The sequence below is a fragment of the Orbicella franksi genome, chromosome 8 (assembly GCF_964199315.1).
Source record: "Orbicella franksi chromosome 8, jaOrbFran1.1, whole genome shotgun sequence".
Taxonomy (NCBI): domain Eukaryota; kingdom Metazoa; phylum Cnidaria; class Anthozoa; order Scleractinia; family Merulinidae; genus Orbicella; species Orbicella franksi.
Genome location: NC_138152.1, coordinates 11,800,260 through 11,817,805, shown reverse-complemented (window position 1 = coordinate 11,817,805; position 17,546 = coordinate 11,800,260). Strand labels below are relative to the sequence as shown.

Genomic DNA, 17,546 nt, shown 5'->3' with positions numbered 1-17,546 from the left:
TGATATGAAAGTGATACTTTGATATCTCAAGTTACCACTTTTTCAGGTAAATTACTATGATAGTGACAATTACAGAATTTGCGAGAGAAAATTATTAGGCAACTATAATGATAATCTCATATAATAATGATATTTCGATATTTGACATGCACATAGTGATGAAAATGTTTTCTCGATATTATCATTTTATTATCACCAAAATATCAATAAAATATCATAATATCTATTATCAGACTAATAATATTGTATCAATATATTTTGATAAACCGCAATCCCGCACCTTAGTGCGCTGCACTCGGTATTCTGACAAGTTATATTGCTTTTATGTGAACGTTGCAAATATTTCAGGACTGCAGCCCTCTCCTTTAATGCAGCAACATGAGGGTAAGAGGATCATATGTTAAATAAATTGTAGATTTGACTTCAAATGCGAAACAATTGAGTTTGCGTGTGAATGTGTACATCCCCCCTTTCCCCCGTCGAATCGGTGCATTTTATCCAACTTTCAAATTTGATAATGTCGCGTTAAATCATTTCCCCCAAAAAAATCCTTTGGAGATCGAAAAGAAATACCAATCGCCTTCCAAAAGCCAGATTTTCACACATTTATTTTGTGTAGCACATAGTTAAATAACGCCTTTCTTTTGACTTATTTTTAGTCTCGTCAAAAGTAGGCCGGATAAATTTGATTAGATTTTGTAAATAAATCGACGAGAATTGCTCAAATTGCTCTCAACATATGTTTTGATGTTGGCTTTCAAGCTTTGATAGTGTTTATTGGTCTAGGTTGTTCCATTTTGCGACGCGAAGCTTCGAGATTCGTCTTAAATTTTGAGCTACAAAAACGACATTTTGACGAAATTCGGTTATTCGAAATTCCGTTATTATCAATTTTCTCGTAAATAAATCGATATTCAGCCAAACGAATTGAAGTCTGTTGTGATTTGTTTCACAACCTAACCTAACCTGAGAATATGAGCCAAATGCGGATTTTTTGGCTGTTGCCGCCATATTTTGAAAATGCTCGATTTTTGCACACATTCGCTCTTAACTGGTGAACTAAATGCAACTAAATAACATAAAGTAGTGCAAATTAAATCTTTTCTTTTCATAATATATCTTTCTTTGTCTAGTCATATCTGAATTACTTGCTTGTTGCGAAGATTTTTTTTAAGTTGAATCGTTAATAGACGGCATATAAGCCGATTGAATGACGAAATTGCGTAAACAAACATTTTTGTAATTAAAACCAATCTACCGCAGGAGAAAAATAACCATGTTATTTGCCAGGCTAGGGCGGTCCATATTGGGAAAAACTGTACCTGAGGTCTTGAGTAGACGGCCGTAAGCTGTAGTGTGCTATAATTTGCTCGCTGTTGTCCCCTGAAACGAACTGGAACATCCGCGTTGGAAAGCAAACTTGTGTGTTTATTTTAAGAAGAGGTGTTGTGATGTTTCTTTCCTGACTCCAATCTGTGTAAAAACAATTATTTTAAGACGGAAGAAAGATGAATTTTTCAAATAAATTAATCCCATAAACGTTTTGCTTATTGGGTTTGTCAAATTTTAGGCAATGGTTTCTTATCTTGAAATAATTTTAAGACCCATTTTGTGCTTGGTTTAGTCTCGTTAGTTAGCTACAGTTAGTACATTTATCAGTTTCTCGTTATGCGAGGACTGTTAACAGGAAAATACATGATAAATAACCCATATGAAGTTCGAACCACCACGATGTTGGTTAAAATATCCCGCATGATAACCATCTAGCGGTTTATTGTACTTAGAACCAATAAATATCATCCCCTGAAGGACAAATCTATTCACCCAGGGATAACCTCTGTAAACATGGAGATCTCGGTTAAATAGACAAAAAAGATGGTAAAAATAAAGTACCTATTGCAGAAGCTATTTTTGGGTGGCGAGATCCTTTTACAACCTTGCTCCTTTAAGAAAGATGGAGACGAAGTCCAAATCATTTACAAATGTTTGCCGATACATATCCATAAGTGATAAACCAATATAAGATGGAAAAAAATGCATAAAGTAACCAAATTCAAACTACAACACACACCACGAAAGAGGCTTCCAAAGACGGAATAATTAATAAAGTGTATTATCGTTTGTCTCACGATGTAGTCACTTGAGATGTAGATGGCGACGTTTCGACTGCTTACTGCTAGTCTTCTTCAGGCGATAAGGTCGACTGATTGCACGGTATCATTTATATCACAAAGGTCAGCTGTGATTGGTACATTTCGATCCTCCCATTGTTCCATTGTTCCGGCGAGTACCTGTTCCCTCAGTGGTCCGCTGTTGTACCGTTCTCCTGTTGATGTGTTCTTTTATCGTGGGCATCCATGCTTCAGGAATTTCAGTTCCACTATCCCGGTTGATGCTATTAGGGTGAAGTCTTATGTGAATAGCTTCCTTGACCCTACGTGTGTACCAGTGATATAACCGCCAAGCAAAGAACATGTGATATAACCCCAACAAAGATTTCACCCTAATAACATCAACAGGGATGGTGGAATTGAAATTCCTGAAGCATGGATGCCCACGATAAAAAAACACAACAACAGGAGAACGGTACAACAGCGGACCACTGAGGGAACAGCTACTCGCCGGAACAATGGAACAAATACACCAATCACAGTCGACCTTTGTGATATAAATGATACCGTGCAATCAGTCGACCTTATCGTCTGAAGAAGACTAGCAGTAAGCAGTCGAAACGTCGCCATCTACATCTCAAGTGACTACATCGTGAGACAAACGATAATATACTTTGATATTGCATCTACCACGATGAATAACAACAACCTTTTCCTCGACGGAATAATTATTTACGCATCTCTTTGTTTAATTTTTAGCTGACATATGCAAGAATTACAAAACTTTAAACGATAAAACAAGAAAATATAACTACGTAGCAAGAAACAAAAGATGTGACTACAACCTCAATGGCTGGTATCGCTTCAAAGGAGCCGCAGGAACAAAAATGGTGAGAAAATGTCCACGGCGGAGCAGATGTGATACAAACTTTCCGGCCTGGTTGAAGGAAGGTCATCCTACAGTGGCTCAGGGTACAGTCACAAGAAAAGTCTGCATTAATAGGGAAGACGACTGTTGCTACAAATCCGTGTTCATTAAAGTAAAAAATTGTGGCTCCTACTATATCTACAAGTTGAATTCCCCACCCTTTTGTAATGTCCGTTATTGTGGGTACTGACTAATCCGACAATAGCACGTGAGATTTCATGGTGTTTCAGCTAGCTTCAGCTGAATAATAGTGGATACCTCCAGACATGATTACTTACAGTTCAACTTAACAAGGGCCTAGTTGTTCAAAGCACAACTAAGGTAGTCCAAAATTAGTGTTACTTAGTTTAATTTCAGTTTAATAATATTTTATCAATATTTAGTTTTCACTTTTATTTGTGAAAAAGTGGCGGAAAAAAACTTTGAACAGTTCCGTTTCTCATGGCGAGAGACTTTTCAAAGAAATCTGATTAGAAAGCGGAAGTTGCAATGTTTCTTGATTGCACGAAACAACCATAGCTTTGTTTTCTGTTGAGAACAGCTATTCCTATCGGTTTTGGCTGATTTGATTAAAAGTTATTAAACACTGTTTTCACCAATTTTGATTGAAATTGTCGATAAGACGTATGCAATAGGGATAACTCATTTTTCCCCAGTGTAGCTAAAGTTTTGTTTTCTATGTTTGTTTATTTGTTTGTTTTCGTTAGATTTGGTTTTATTAAAATGTATCCAGTTTAATTGCCAATCAGAAATGCCGAAAGTTCTTTAGTTAATTTTGTTGGCTATTATCCTCTTCAGTTAAACAACAATAACAAAATTAGAAATTTGCTGACATCCTAGACACGATAGAAGGGAAACAGCAAATGTAATCGGCAATTTTGTATAAAATAATAACTTCTCGTAAATTTAGCTGAGTAGCATAGCCTAGTCTCTATGGTATAAGCAGACAAAGGTGGCTTAACAAACCGGTTTAGAAAGAGAAGCTTAATAATTTGTTTTTGTTAATTTACAACTTTTCGTTTCTTTTTAAATTTGTCTTGATTTTTTAAATTTAAAATTAAATACTAAACCAGTAGTAGACTTCTTCAGAGTGTTTTACAAAAACGGACTAAGCACCTGTATTTAAGCCACACTAGCCGCTATTTCGAAGACACAAGCCAGTAAGGTTTGGTCGGATTTACGAAAGGGAACACGCGAAGCTATGAAATATTTACGAAAGGCGTGGCAAAGTTTTGGGGGCCACAGTTTTAGCCGTAGTACCTGTGAAGGCGATCCCGCAGGCGCCTGTATAGGGTGGGTAGAGAAGAGAGAAATAATTCCTTGCACGGCTGAAAATGTCAGCTGATATGGAATGAAGGTGGTGGAACTCTCTAGGTACAATATTATTAAATTACATTACGTACAATACAACGTTCACTGAAAGTGAAGTATGATCATCGCAGTAAATTTTCCAATTTAAGCAACTGGAAAGAAGAAGCCTGAAAAAAGAATCAGGGCTTCAACGGGATTCGAACCCGTGACTTCCGCGATACCGGTGCGATGCTCTACCAACTGAGCTATGAAGCCACACATTGGGAGCGAGGTCAATTAATTGAGTTCATATCTTCCCGTGAGTGAAATGATGTGAAGTATATATGAAATAATTCATATTTGAACTGCGGTAGTAGATGAAAGTGAAGTATGATCATCGCAGTAAATTTTCCAATTTAAGCAACTGGAAAGAAGAAGCCTGAAAAAAAAAATCAGGGCTTCAACGGGATTCGAACCCGTGACTTCCGCGATACCGGTGCGATGCTCTACCAACTGAGCTATGAAGCCACACATTGGGAGCGAGGTCAATTAATTGAGTTCATATCTTCCCGTGAGTGAAATGATGTGAAGTATATATGAAATAATTCATATTTGAACTGCGGTAGTAGATGAAAGTGAAGTATGATCATCGCAGTAAATTTTCCAATTTAAGCAACTGGAAAGAAGAAGCCTGAAAAAAAAAACAATTAGGGCTTCAACGGGATTCGAACCCGTGACCTCCGTATATGAAGCCCTGATTTTATCATCTTATCATATCATCTTAGCGGAGTGCTAAATGAAATTACGTAAAATACAACGTTCAGTAATGACTTATCCAACAAAATATTATTAATATTTAACACATAGAGAAGCTTTTAACTAACTGTCGTAAAACCAGAACCAAGGTAGTCACCCTGACCATGCAATCAAAAAGGAAACAGACAATCCACTGAGCCAATATTGCACTCGCGGCAAGTACATGCCGACGGCATGAAACTCGAGAAAACATGACTGTACGTGCGAGCGAGTCTTAACTAGGGGCCGGTTTGAGAATGAAGCGCTAGGCTTTTAATCCTAGCAGTAAGCATAGCAAGGCGAATTCTAAGCAAATTAATCTGAATTACCTTAGGATTTTAGACAAAAAAAACCTCTGCGTTAGTAAAGGCATTCTTCCTGAATGCGTGATATAGTTACGACCTGTCGGTGTAAATACTGTTTTGTTGTTTAAATGTGCCAGCAGTCTGGATGGAACGTATGATGTTAACTCGAAAAGGATCGGGTAAGGTGTTTCTGTTGGGAAATCAAAACATGCCGCTTAATCATGGTTCGGTTTAAACGGATTGACTTGACGTCCCTGTTAAACATATAAGAAATACGGTGAAGAATAACTTCTCTTCATTTAAATTTTTCCAGTCTACCTATAGAGATTTGCATGGAAAACTTTGTGAGCTGCATGCTACTTGAGGGCGGATAAACACATGATTCGATTGATTAAATTAAAAGTACACACTGTAAACTCGATAGTTTAGAGAGTTGTTCCATACAGACATGAGTGCCGTATATCTGTTATTACTATAAATCTACTAGCGTTCTATCACGAATGCCGTTCTCTGATTGGCTACGCTACTCACTATCTATTCTGTGATAGATAGTGAGTAGCGTAGCAGTGTGCCCTTGTTAACAAAATGACGGCCGCTTCTTGGCGTTTTCGAAGTATCTGTGAAGAGGATTTAAATTAAGTTTTGAACGACTAGTAGATTTATACTAAAACAATTAGATTATTCGCTCTCGATTTCTATCACGCTATAGTTGACTCGGGCTGCGCCCTCGTCAACTGTCACGCGATAGAAATCTGGAGCCCACAATCTAATTGTTTAATATATGCTAATGCATTATGTGCAAATAATTTTTTACATATTATTTACACATGACGGCTTTCGACATTGCTAGTCCTAGCAACAGTCAGTGAGGTTTGACACAAAACTTGCGTGAGGAGCATGAGGAGCGTGAGGAGCGTGAGGAGCGTGAGGAGCGTGAGGAGCGTGAGGAGCGTGAGGAGCGTGAGGAGCGTGAGGAGCGTGAGGAGCGTGAGGAGCGTGAGGAGCGTGAAGAGCGTGAGGAGCGTGACGAGCGTGACGAGCGTCTGTGTAGGAGGCTACTACAGAAGCTATCGTGATTATTGCATTTTGAAACCATATAAGCTTAAGACCAACGGTATTCCTCTCTGCGCCTCGCCATCTTCTAACTTTGCGGAGTAGTCTTTTCCATATAACCCGGACACGAGGGAAGAATACGTTGGATATGATTATTCTGATGAAAATAAATAAATGAATAAATAAATAAATAAATAAATAAAAAGTAGTGTTTTACAGAAAACCAATATTCTCCACCAATATAGCCGCAAGAGAATGGGTTGGAATCTTTATTTCGTGTTAGGGGCCCTGTAGATACTACAAGACAACGCTGGAGTGCCACGAGATGCTTATTTTTTATATTTCACGTCAATTTTGACGGTGTTTCGTTGAAATGCAACCCCTGCCTGAATCAGAATCGGTGAGGAAAATTAATGGATGCCAAGTAATGTTTACTTCTTTGAAAAGCAGATGCGAACCAACGTGGGGAAATAACTCTCGCAAACGGCGGACAAAACACAAGAAGTCAATCTTGCTGGTCTTGCACCTCTGGTGCATCATTTTCACACAACAATTAAAACTAAGAGACCAAACAACAAAAAGAATAACAGGGAGAAAAATTTAACTTGACTCGATCTTGACTCGTGGTTCGAATTGACCTGTACTACATTTGATTGGATACCAAGAATCAGAAAGTTTCGTGTACTTCGATTCGAGGAAGATGTGGATAAAACTTATTTGTAAAACATGTAATTAATAAATAATTTCTTTTAATGCACTGAAGATAATGCGATTCGAGCAGCAACATTCACTAGAGGCTAACAAAACAACTAATGAAGCCAACTAACCAGGTGGTTTTGTGTTCAAATTACATGTATAAACAAAATACATTATTTATTGCCACGAAACGGAACACGCACGTTTATATTCGCTCAAAACAGATATCCCAACTAGGGAACATTTCTCTGACGAAAAATGTCCACTGAAAAACAGATTTTACTTCGTTTCTCCTCCATGACCATCAGTAAGGTTACAGAAAATAACAACTTTTTTTATTTTTTGGAAAATATTTATTCATTCCTCATGGCAACTTGGTCGATAGCGACCTAACAAAAGCCATTAGCATCGAAATAATACATTAATTTCGTTCAGAAAGTATGTAGTATGCCTAGTATAGAGCAAAGGAAAATGATTTAGATTGTGCTATCATAGGGAAAATAATAATACCAACGATGTTATTCTCTTCCCTTATCATTACAATTTTAATGGCAGCTGATGATTTTGTTTTCCTAACATAAGCATCAATTACTGCTTCTTATTCAAAGTAGCCTCCTTCGCAGACATTTTTTTGTCTCATCAGACGTTCCTTCCCAACGAACGTAGGTCTGCACTTTGCGACTTGAAAAATGATCCCGAGACACCAAAATACTAACAAGGTGGGCTTTAAACAGATGTGTGAAACTGTAAAAATAGTCCGTTTAATCTTCAGCGGGAAGCAAACACAACAGTTGGGGTCATATTGATCGCCCCGAGGGAGCCTGTTTGGCTTTTAAATTGGCTTTTTATTACGCAATGATCTCGGCCGATTAGTTAATTCTTTAGTGATCTCCCCGCGATCTCCTGCTGTCCTTTACGGATAATTAGAATATCGCGCCCTAAAGTCTTGAAAAATCTACATTGAAAGTGATTCTTCTCAATCTCGCATAAACAGACGTTCCGGAAAAATATTCATATTCCTTGTAAACAACTTCGAGCGGCGCATTATTCGTCGTAATTTATAAGTAGTAAGCTGCGGAACTTGGCGACCCTGATCCATGTTTCCGATGGATCTTTTTCAATGTTCTACCATGTTTTTGGCTTTGACGATATCGTTCAGCGCTATACCAACTTCAAAAGGTAACGTTCCATTTGTATACTTTCTTTCACAAAAATGCTTATTCTTTAGACGATTCAGAACTTAGTGAAAACCTTTGAGAGACTCGGTAATCATGTCTTTGCGGATGAAATCAACACAGGTTCACCTAACGTCATTGATGCACGCGCTCAAAGTATCAGCCGGGGAGTTCACAATGGCGTCGCCTTTGCCAACTTCAAGGCCCACAAGTTCTCGTACTTAAACATCACAAGTCTTGGTACTGATTACGTCCTCAATGAAAAAGAATGTGGCTTTGCATGTGTTAACATACCGTCATGTTTCTCCTTCAACGTGGCTGGACGTTACGACATCAACGGAAGAATCTTATGTGAACTACTCCCATCTGACAAGTACAACGACTCGGACAAGTTCATCAGCAGCCAACTTTTCCATCACTTCAGTATTGGGGTAAGTACTTAACTGACAAACTCTTTGAAATGCATTTTGATAAGACTGTTTTAATAGTTAACTACTATCTCCAAGAGCTAGAAAAGTTTTCTGCAACAATGTACAATTTAAACATAGATGTCATCAATGTAAACGGAATCAGATATATGAATTGAGAGGCCTAATTTTGTTCAGTTGACAGTTACAAGTAAACTCAAGTGTAAGCTCAGCTCTTGAACTAAGTAAGTTCGACCTTGAAATTCGCGCAACAGAACCTAATAAGCTGTTTAACTCATTGCCTCATTCATGTTTATATTTTATGCGGCAAAAAACATCCACAAAGCGGAAGATCTCATCTGGTCAAATTTTCCGGCACAAACTGCAACTCATTTTTTCCTACTTAAATTGCCTGTTAAAATTGCTTTCAACCGACAATTACAAGTAAACACAAGCACAAACTTTAAGATTCAGACTAAGTAGGTTAAAACTTGAAACTCCCACAAAGGGGTGGTGGGTGGTAACTGCGGGACTTTGCGAGAATTGCTCGCCCGAGACATTTTTTACTTTCTAAATTGCGAAATTGGACTGGACTTCAAAGTGTTTTGAAAAACTAAACTGAAAGTCCAGTAGAATTCGACGAAAATTTTGCGAGACACATGGTTTTTGAAGGGCCATTCACCACCCTTTGATTTGGAAGTTCAAGGTTTGGCGTGGAAATTTGCTTAAAAGTCTCCGGAAAAGTTCCTGCTCGTGCACATTTTATTCTACAAAAATTGGCAGTTAAAGGCGGGGAAAAAGGTATAGTTGACTTTGAGAACCCTAATTTCGTTCAACCGACTATTAGAAGTAAACACATTCAATCACAATTTGAAGACTAGAATCAAACTGGGTGGGTTAGACCTTGGAACTCGTTCAACAAAAACCTCATAACCGCTTATCTCCCTCTCTCATTTATCATTTTTCATCAAGCAAGAAAACTCGGCACACGCAGATCTCGTCGCTTCAATGAAACTTTGCGGAAAAAAAATACACAGTCATTTGCACATACATAGAAGATATGACAGGGAGGCGCGCAGACATAAAAGTTTATTTTCGAGTAGTAAAAACAATATTTTACAAACGAGCGCAGCCTGTTAAAAGAAACAAAAGATAAATATAACGGTATAGTTGACTTGAGAGGCCTAACTTCGCTCAACCGACAATTACGAGCAAACACAAGCACGAAGTTGAAACTAAAGACTTGAGCTGAGTAGGTTCGATCTTTAACCTCGCGCAACAGAACCTAACAAGCTGTTTAACTCATTGCCTCATTTATGTTTATATTTTATTCCGTCAAAAACATCCACAAAGCGGAAAACCTCGTCTGGTCAAATTTTCCGGCACAAACTGCGACTCATTTTTTCCTACAAAACTTGCCTGTTAACATTGCTTTTAACCGACAATTACAAGTAAACACAAGCACAAACTTAAGAATCAGACTGAGTAGGTTAGAACTTGGTGATTGCGGTACTTTGCAAGAAGGCGAGAATAGCCTGCCTGAGACATTTGTCAGTACTTTCTAAAGTGCGAAATTAAACCGGACTTCAAAGTGTTTTGAAAAACTAGAATGGGAGTCCAGTAGAATTCGACGAAAATTTTGCGAGTCACGTGGTTTTTGAAGGGCCATTCACAACCCTTTGATTTTAGAATTCAAGATTTGGCCTGCCAAATATTGGCTAGAAAAACTCTGCACAGGAAGTTCGCTTCAAAATATCAGGAAAAACTTCGCGCTCGTGCGCATTTTGTTCTACAAAAACTGGCTGTTAAAAGCGGGGAAAGCGGTATAGTTGACTTTGAGAGCCCTAATTTCGTTCAAACGACAATTAGATGTAAACACACTCAATCATAATTTCAAGACTAGAATCGAACTGGGTGGGTTAGACCGTTGAGCTCGTTAAACAAAAACCTCAAAGCCTCTTATCTCCCTTTCTCGTTTATTTTTCATCAAGCAAGAAAACTCGGCACGGGAAGATCTCGTCGCTTCCGGCAAACTTTGCGGAAAAAAATTACACAGTCAATTTTTCTACAAAAATTGCCTGTGAAAAAAACACATGGAAGATGTAAAAAGACAGCGCGAAGGCATGAAAGTTTATTTTCGAGTAGTAAGAACAATATTTTTCGAACAAGCGCAGCCTGTTAGTTAAAAGAAATAAAAGATAAATATAACGGTATAGTTGACTTGAGAGTCCTAACTTCGCTCAACCGACAATTACGAGTAAACACAAGCACAAAGTTGAAACTAAAGACTCGAACTGAGTAGGTTCGATCTTAAAGCTCGCTCAAGAAAACATAACAAGCAGGTCACTCCCGGTCTCATTTATTTTTCATGAAGCAAAAAACATCCACACAGGAAGATCTCTCCGACAAAAACTGAGCACTCAATTTTCACCCTAAAAATTGCCTGTTAAACGAGGTTAAAAGAAAATATATAGAAGATATGACAAGATGATGGTGAAAAATAAATATATCGAGGACATGTTTTACGAACTAGCGCCGCCTGTTACAAAAACGGGTAAAAATTAAATATAACGGAATACTTGACTTTAGCGAACTAATTTCGTTCAGTACGTGTAAACACAACCAAAAACTATGATCGGAATTGAACTGGGTGAGTTCGAGCTTGAAGCTCGCACAACAAAACCTAACAAGCAGGTTAACTCACTGTCTCATTTATTTTCACGAAGTAAAAAGCATAGACCCATGAAGATGTCGTCATTTCAAATTTTCCGGCCAAAACTGCGCACTAGCATTTTCTTTTTAACAAATAAATTGCCTGTTAATTAAACGGAGTGAAAAATGAATATACAGAGGAAGTGACAGGGCGACTCAGGGATATACATAAAAAATGTTTTTTGAGTAGTAAAAACAATATTTTACGAAACAGCGCAACCTAATGAAAGCAGTAAAAATATAAATATAACGGAAGAGCGGGCGAGCCTAATTTCGTTCAAACGACAATTAACACAAAGCCAACCTAAAGACTCGACTGAGTAGGTAAAACCTGGGAGCTCGCAAAACAAAACCTAACACGCAGGCTAACTCTATGTCGTATTTATTGTTCATGGAGCAAAAAAGAAAAAAAAATCGGCACAGGAAGATCTCGGTCGTCACTTCACATTTTGCGGCAAAAATTGTGACCAAAAATTGCGGGTTAAACGGACTGAAAAATAAATATATAGAGGATATGGCAGGGCGGCGCAAAGAAAAAAAATATATTTCTGAGGAGTAAAATATTGTTTGTAACCCGAGAAAACAAAATTTATATTCTTCAGGCCACCGTGCAATTTTCTTTTTGTTATAGGGACAAAACAACACGAGTTACCTCATTTTATTTCTCTGTAATGTCAGCCCGACGGCTAATATTGCATTTACGCTGCTCTATATCATACAGCCTGCAGAAAATGGCTTTCGTCACTATCACTGAAAATAATTCGCTGTCTTTTAAACTCTTTTTGTTCAAACTCGGGGCCTTTCTGAACCGAGCAGCTGTGAAAACATTCACTTGTCCCTCTTGGCGCTAGTAAAAATAGGCTAGGTTACTGTACTTGTGCTGGGCTGAACTGTCGATGTTGCCGTAATTTCATCCATTCTTATTTTCGGTGAAGACGGAATCAGTCATTACACCACCAAAAGGTTCCTGTCCCTGGGATCCGGATAAATCGACCGAGATGTGTTGTTGACAGTTTTCTCTGAAACAGCCGAATAGTTATTTAGCGAATTAATTTATTTTTTTGTGTCCAGTCATTAGCACAATTTCAGTGGGTGAAATATTATACAATACCAAAGATTCTGGAAGAGATGCTTTCTTGCGTTATGGTTTACTAATTTCTGGTCCTACTGACTGGGTTGGGAGGTTTTTCATCATCGAGCGATGTGAATTCCCAGCGGGAAAGCTTTCAACCTTTTTTCTCTGCCTTTGAACTTCTGTGTTGATTAGCGAGATATACAAGACGTAGAATGGCCATTCATCACCTGATGATCTCTATTGGGTTTTTCTTAGCTTAGTTTAGCGTAGCTTACCTTCAGTTACTAAATTTCAGTTTATTTCTTAGTCTCCATGTATGAGTGGACCGTGCCAGAACGGTGGAACTTGCGTTTCAATTTATGAGAAAAACAGTTTTGTGTGCCTTTGTACAAAAGGATACACAGGAAGTATTTGCCAAACAGGTAAGACGACGATAACACTTGCACGATGACAGAGTCACATGATACGAGATGTTATAACCCCGGGAGGAGTACTCCCTTATATGGGTTATATAGGTATGTGCGGCCCCAAAGGGTAGGGTTTTTCAGCCGTTTTGGTCATAAATAGGGTATCAATTTTAGCTGATTTTGGTCATAAACAGGGTATGGTTTTTGAACTCTAGCCTTCATATGGGTACGTTTGTAAGAAGAAGCCACTTTTTCATCATTATCGAAAAGAAAACATCAAAAGCCCTTCACAAATTATGTTTATGGTAACTTAACATTGGTCTGAACTAAGGAACCAATCATAACGCAGGTCTGAAACAGGGTTTTGATTTAAGGGACAGGTCATAAAGCACCCCCCCCCCTCCCCCGGGGTTATAAGGTTATAACATGCTCTTCATAAAGAAGAAAAAGTCCAGCCATCTCCATATAAAGTTACCTTACCTTACCGTACCTTACCTCACTGCTATAAAATACGTTGGTTTGTTTCATTACTTCACTCTGAATACATTTTATATCTGTCTGGATTCGCAAAAACATAGCCGGCCACAGATTTGATTTGCGATAAATGATTTAAAAAATAGATAAATAAATGAAATATGCAGTAAGAAATTCTCTACATCCCATGCTAGGTAAGATTTACAAGCTGCTGCCATAGCGAAAGCAAAACAAAAAATAATAAAATAAATAAAAAAAATAAAATAAAATAAATATATAAAAATCGCTTGATTCAGTCTTTAATACTGTTTTTATAAATCCAGACCAAGAGCCCCGATTATGGCTTCTGTTATCAGTAAATTTCATTTCATTGCATTTTGTTATTATTGATTTATTTTATATTTTATTTTTTCTTCGCATACATGGAACGTTTATCCACTTGGGTAGAAATTCAACCAGACTTACCCCCTCCACCTACCTTAAATAATGTCAAGTGTAGACTAGGCAAATTAACAAAGAAATTTTTTTCAAACCTCTATAAGGTTGTCATGTTTCAGATATGATTACATAAAATACTGATAAGAGGATTTTCCAAAATCATCACCACAGTAAAGCTTACGACGATGAACCTTGACATATTTTGATCCACAGTTTCCAAAGGCTGTGCTGACAGTTACAAATCTGGAGAAAAGACAAACGGTGTTTATACGATCAACCCAGATAGTACAGGGATCATTAAAGTGTTCTGTGACCAAACAACAGCCGGAGGAGGGTGGTTAGTATTCCAGAAGAGACGGTTCGGTGGATTTCTACCGAGGCTGGAACCAGTACAAACGTGGCTTTGGATCTCCGACTGGTGAATTTTGGCTCGGGCTTGACAACATACATCGTCTGACTAGCAGTGGAAGTTACAAGCTTCGCGTTGATCTGGAAGACTTCGCAGGGAACACCTATTACGCCGAATACGATTTCTTTAAAGTGGCGAGTGAGGGAGAGAAATACAAACTGAGCGTGGGAAGCTACTCAGGTTTGAATTTTTACGTTCTTTGATAACTATGATCTCAGTTAGATCGAATTCTGTTGACATTAAGTACCAACAGACCCAATAAGCTCCTTGATTTCTTTCATCTCGTACTAAGTTGTGGAAAATGTTTTTCTTGGTAGGACCAAACTGAAGTTTGTCATAGTATTTATAATTACTAACTAAATGGGGCGGTGTATGAAGCAAGCAACTAAATGATTATCATTTTAGTGGCACGCATGAGTGGAAATTTGTGTCTGAGCAAAGTCAGGTTATGGACAAAGCCAAGATTTCAATTTCGGGGATGAAGGAAGGTCAAGAGGGGGAAGGCAGAATTTAAGCTAGTAAACTCCATAAGTTTCCTTTTGCTGGTTATCACAGCTTTTGGTAGCCTGAGTCTATTTTATTTTCCGAGAGGTGTATTATTAAGCTGGGAGGGGGCGTGGGGATGCGAACAGCTTAACGAGCGAAGGTACTCAGTATTTGTTCGTCTCTTTTAAAACCAGTATTCTTGTCCTCTCCAAGAATCTTCTTCAAATACAGTCACTTTTCAAATTCCGAAAAGACATTCTGAACGTTTTAAAAATACCTTTTCTTTTAAAAAAGACTTAGTTTTAAATAAAAATTAGCAACTGAGGCTTTTCAATTTCTTGTCTATTTAATGATTTTAATTTAGCACTTTTTGTCAATTTTTGATATTGTAAGTGCCTATTAAATATTCCAGCTAATTCTACTTTGTAACATTTGATATGTTTTTGTATCAAATGAATAAAGACATTATCACTATCATTATCATCACATGTAACTATTTTACCGGAGAATCAAACCTAAGTTTAAAAAAAAAAAAATCAACATACCGTAAAATCCTCCGTAAAATCATTACTTAACTGTTCTACGAAAATGTAAACAAGAGACAGCGCCTAGCTCGACAAGCCATGGTACATCATAACTTCATAACTACAGGATACATCATAACTTTACTTTCTTGAGATCTCCAGGTAATGCATTTTCTGGCAATTGGAGGACCATCTAAAAGAATATTTATAACTATAAATTAAATATTAAGACAGAGCCACGATGTCCCAGGATGGACGCAACAAAATATATCAGTTCCATTCTCAGTAACTAAGGATCAAGAAGATGATCATGGAACTTTGTTTCTCATTCAAAGATCGTCGGCTGTAACCAGACGCAAGTGAAATACGTAATCTGCTTAAATGGGCGCTGACTATGCCTCGGTCTAGCTGTTTCAAAAACCGTGATTGCTTTTAAAGTTAATTACATTTTAAATTGATTAACAATAGGTCATTTCCGAGTTTCCTTGTGCCTCTGTTTCAAAACGAGTCTTCCTGTAAAACCTTCCTTATGAAAATGAGTTTGATTTGCATGAAAATGAACATGTAGGGGGAACACATTTTGATATGAATGCTTTCGCACGTAGACTCGTTTTGATACAGAGGCACGAGGCAACTAGGAAATGGCCTATTAGCACTATGTTATCTTTGCAGTAACGTTTGTCACAGTTTATAATTATAAAAGTTTCTAAAACGTTATGTTACTAATTGCCGCAACTTTAAAGGCTCATTTTATTATTTTCTCGTTTTGTAAATAATAGGCGCAAATCATCTTTGAGACACAGGAATACTTAATCTTATTTTTGTTTCTGTAATGCTAAGTTTAGGAACCGCTGGAAATTTTCTGGCTGATCATAATGGGCATAAATTCTCTACAAAAGATCAGGATAACGACGTATCTTCAGTTAACTGTGCCACACATCGGGCAATTCAAGGAGCCTGGTGGTACGTTGACTATAGACAGAGCAACCTAAATGGTGTCTATCGGAACGGAGCGGACGATGGCACTATGATGTGGGATAACATTCACCCCATTAAGAGAGCAGAAATGAAGATCAGCCCGATGGATTTTTAGAATAAGCACTTTAGGTGAAACCCTTTTCCTTAATCCCCTGTTCTTAGTCTTAGCAAGACTCATTGTCCCTGACCGTATTTAGCTAGTCCTAGTCCTAGACAAATAGGCGGAAAATGCCGGAACTGTTTTGTCTAGGAAGAAGATAAAGACGTCGTATTGCTCGCGCTATTTATGCAGAAGTTTCATGCACTTCATTAATATCAACTAAGTTAGTCCAAGGGGCAAATACTTGTAACAAAAAGCATTCAATCGGATTGCTTCGTGCAAGGGACTGTGACGCAACGGATCCGTTGACACGAATTTTAGGATATGTTTGGGATCTTTTTGGTATACGTATTTGTTCATTTGGCACTGTTTTCATTTGACATTTACTCAAGCGACTTTTATTCATACTTTATCAACACGGCATTTCCTTTATTCAGGAATGTCTCCCGTTATCGATATAACTAATTATGACGGGACATAATGTATTCCCTGATATTCTTTTTAGTATGTCGGTTTGTTTGTGGGAGAGGATTTTCCTATTTTTTATTATTTTGGGTTCGTTTTTTGAGGGATTGAATACATTAAGGGCGTTTATCAAATCTTGATATGGGGTAAACAATTGACAAGGGATCGTTTTAGGGACTTATCGCAAAAAAATGCCAAAGGGTTAATAAACCACCTGGAAACGAAATATGTTCTTTTACGAAAAGTTCAAGCCCTGTTCATTGCTAATTGAACCGGCAATCGAATGTTAAAGGTAAAGGAAACATCAAAAGATGCTAATATATGGCTTTGGGAAGAAGTTTGTTTTTTTGTGGTTTATTTACTTTTGGATAACTGATAACATTTATTTAGCATACTTTTATAGATACTTTGAGAGCCCGATGTGTTTATGGTAGCTGACTGTGTTTCAATAGCTTTTCAATATATATATATATCTGTTTTGGCTTACAAAAGAGCCCCCTTCGGCCCCGTAACTATAGAAATCTGGACATTCGTAAAACATATCGACTGCGTTTGGATGATTCTTTCTCACCCATTGAAAGATAAAAGAGGTTCTGCTAAGAAGGGATTTGAAACCTTTCCTAAATGATAATGTTAGCAGCAAAAAGCTTTATCTTTATTAGTTTGATTGTTTTTAATATGCAAATATTTCAGCTTCTGCTATTCTTATTTTTCCTCA

At 37.7% G+C, this 17,546-nt stretch overlaps 1 pseudogene across 1 annotated transcript; it reads left to right on the top strand.

Annotated features, from left to right (window-relative positions):
* Positions 1-1,875: 1,875 nt before the first annotated feature.
* On the top strand, positions 1,876-16,804 carry LOC145494162 (uncharacterized; annotated as a pseudogene). The gene is made up of 6 exons (XR_014050241.1): positions 1,876-1,984; positions 2,871-3,151; positions 8,407-8,784; positions 12,855-12,969; positions 14,080-14,455; positions 16,131-16,804. The product of XR_014050241.1 is annotated as an uncharacterized LOC145494162 (transcript).
* The last annotated feature ends 742 nt before the right edge of the window (positions 16,805-17,546 follow it).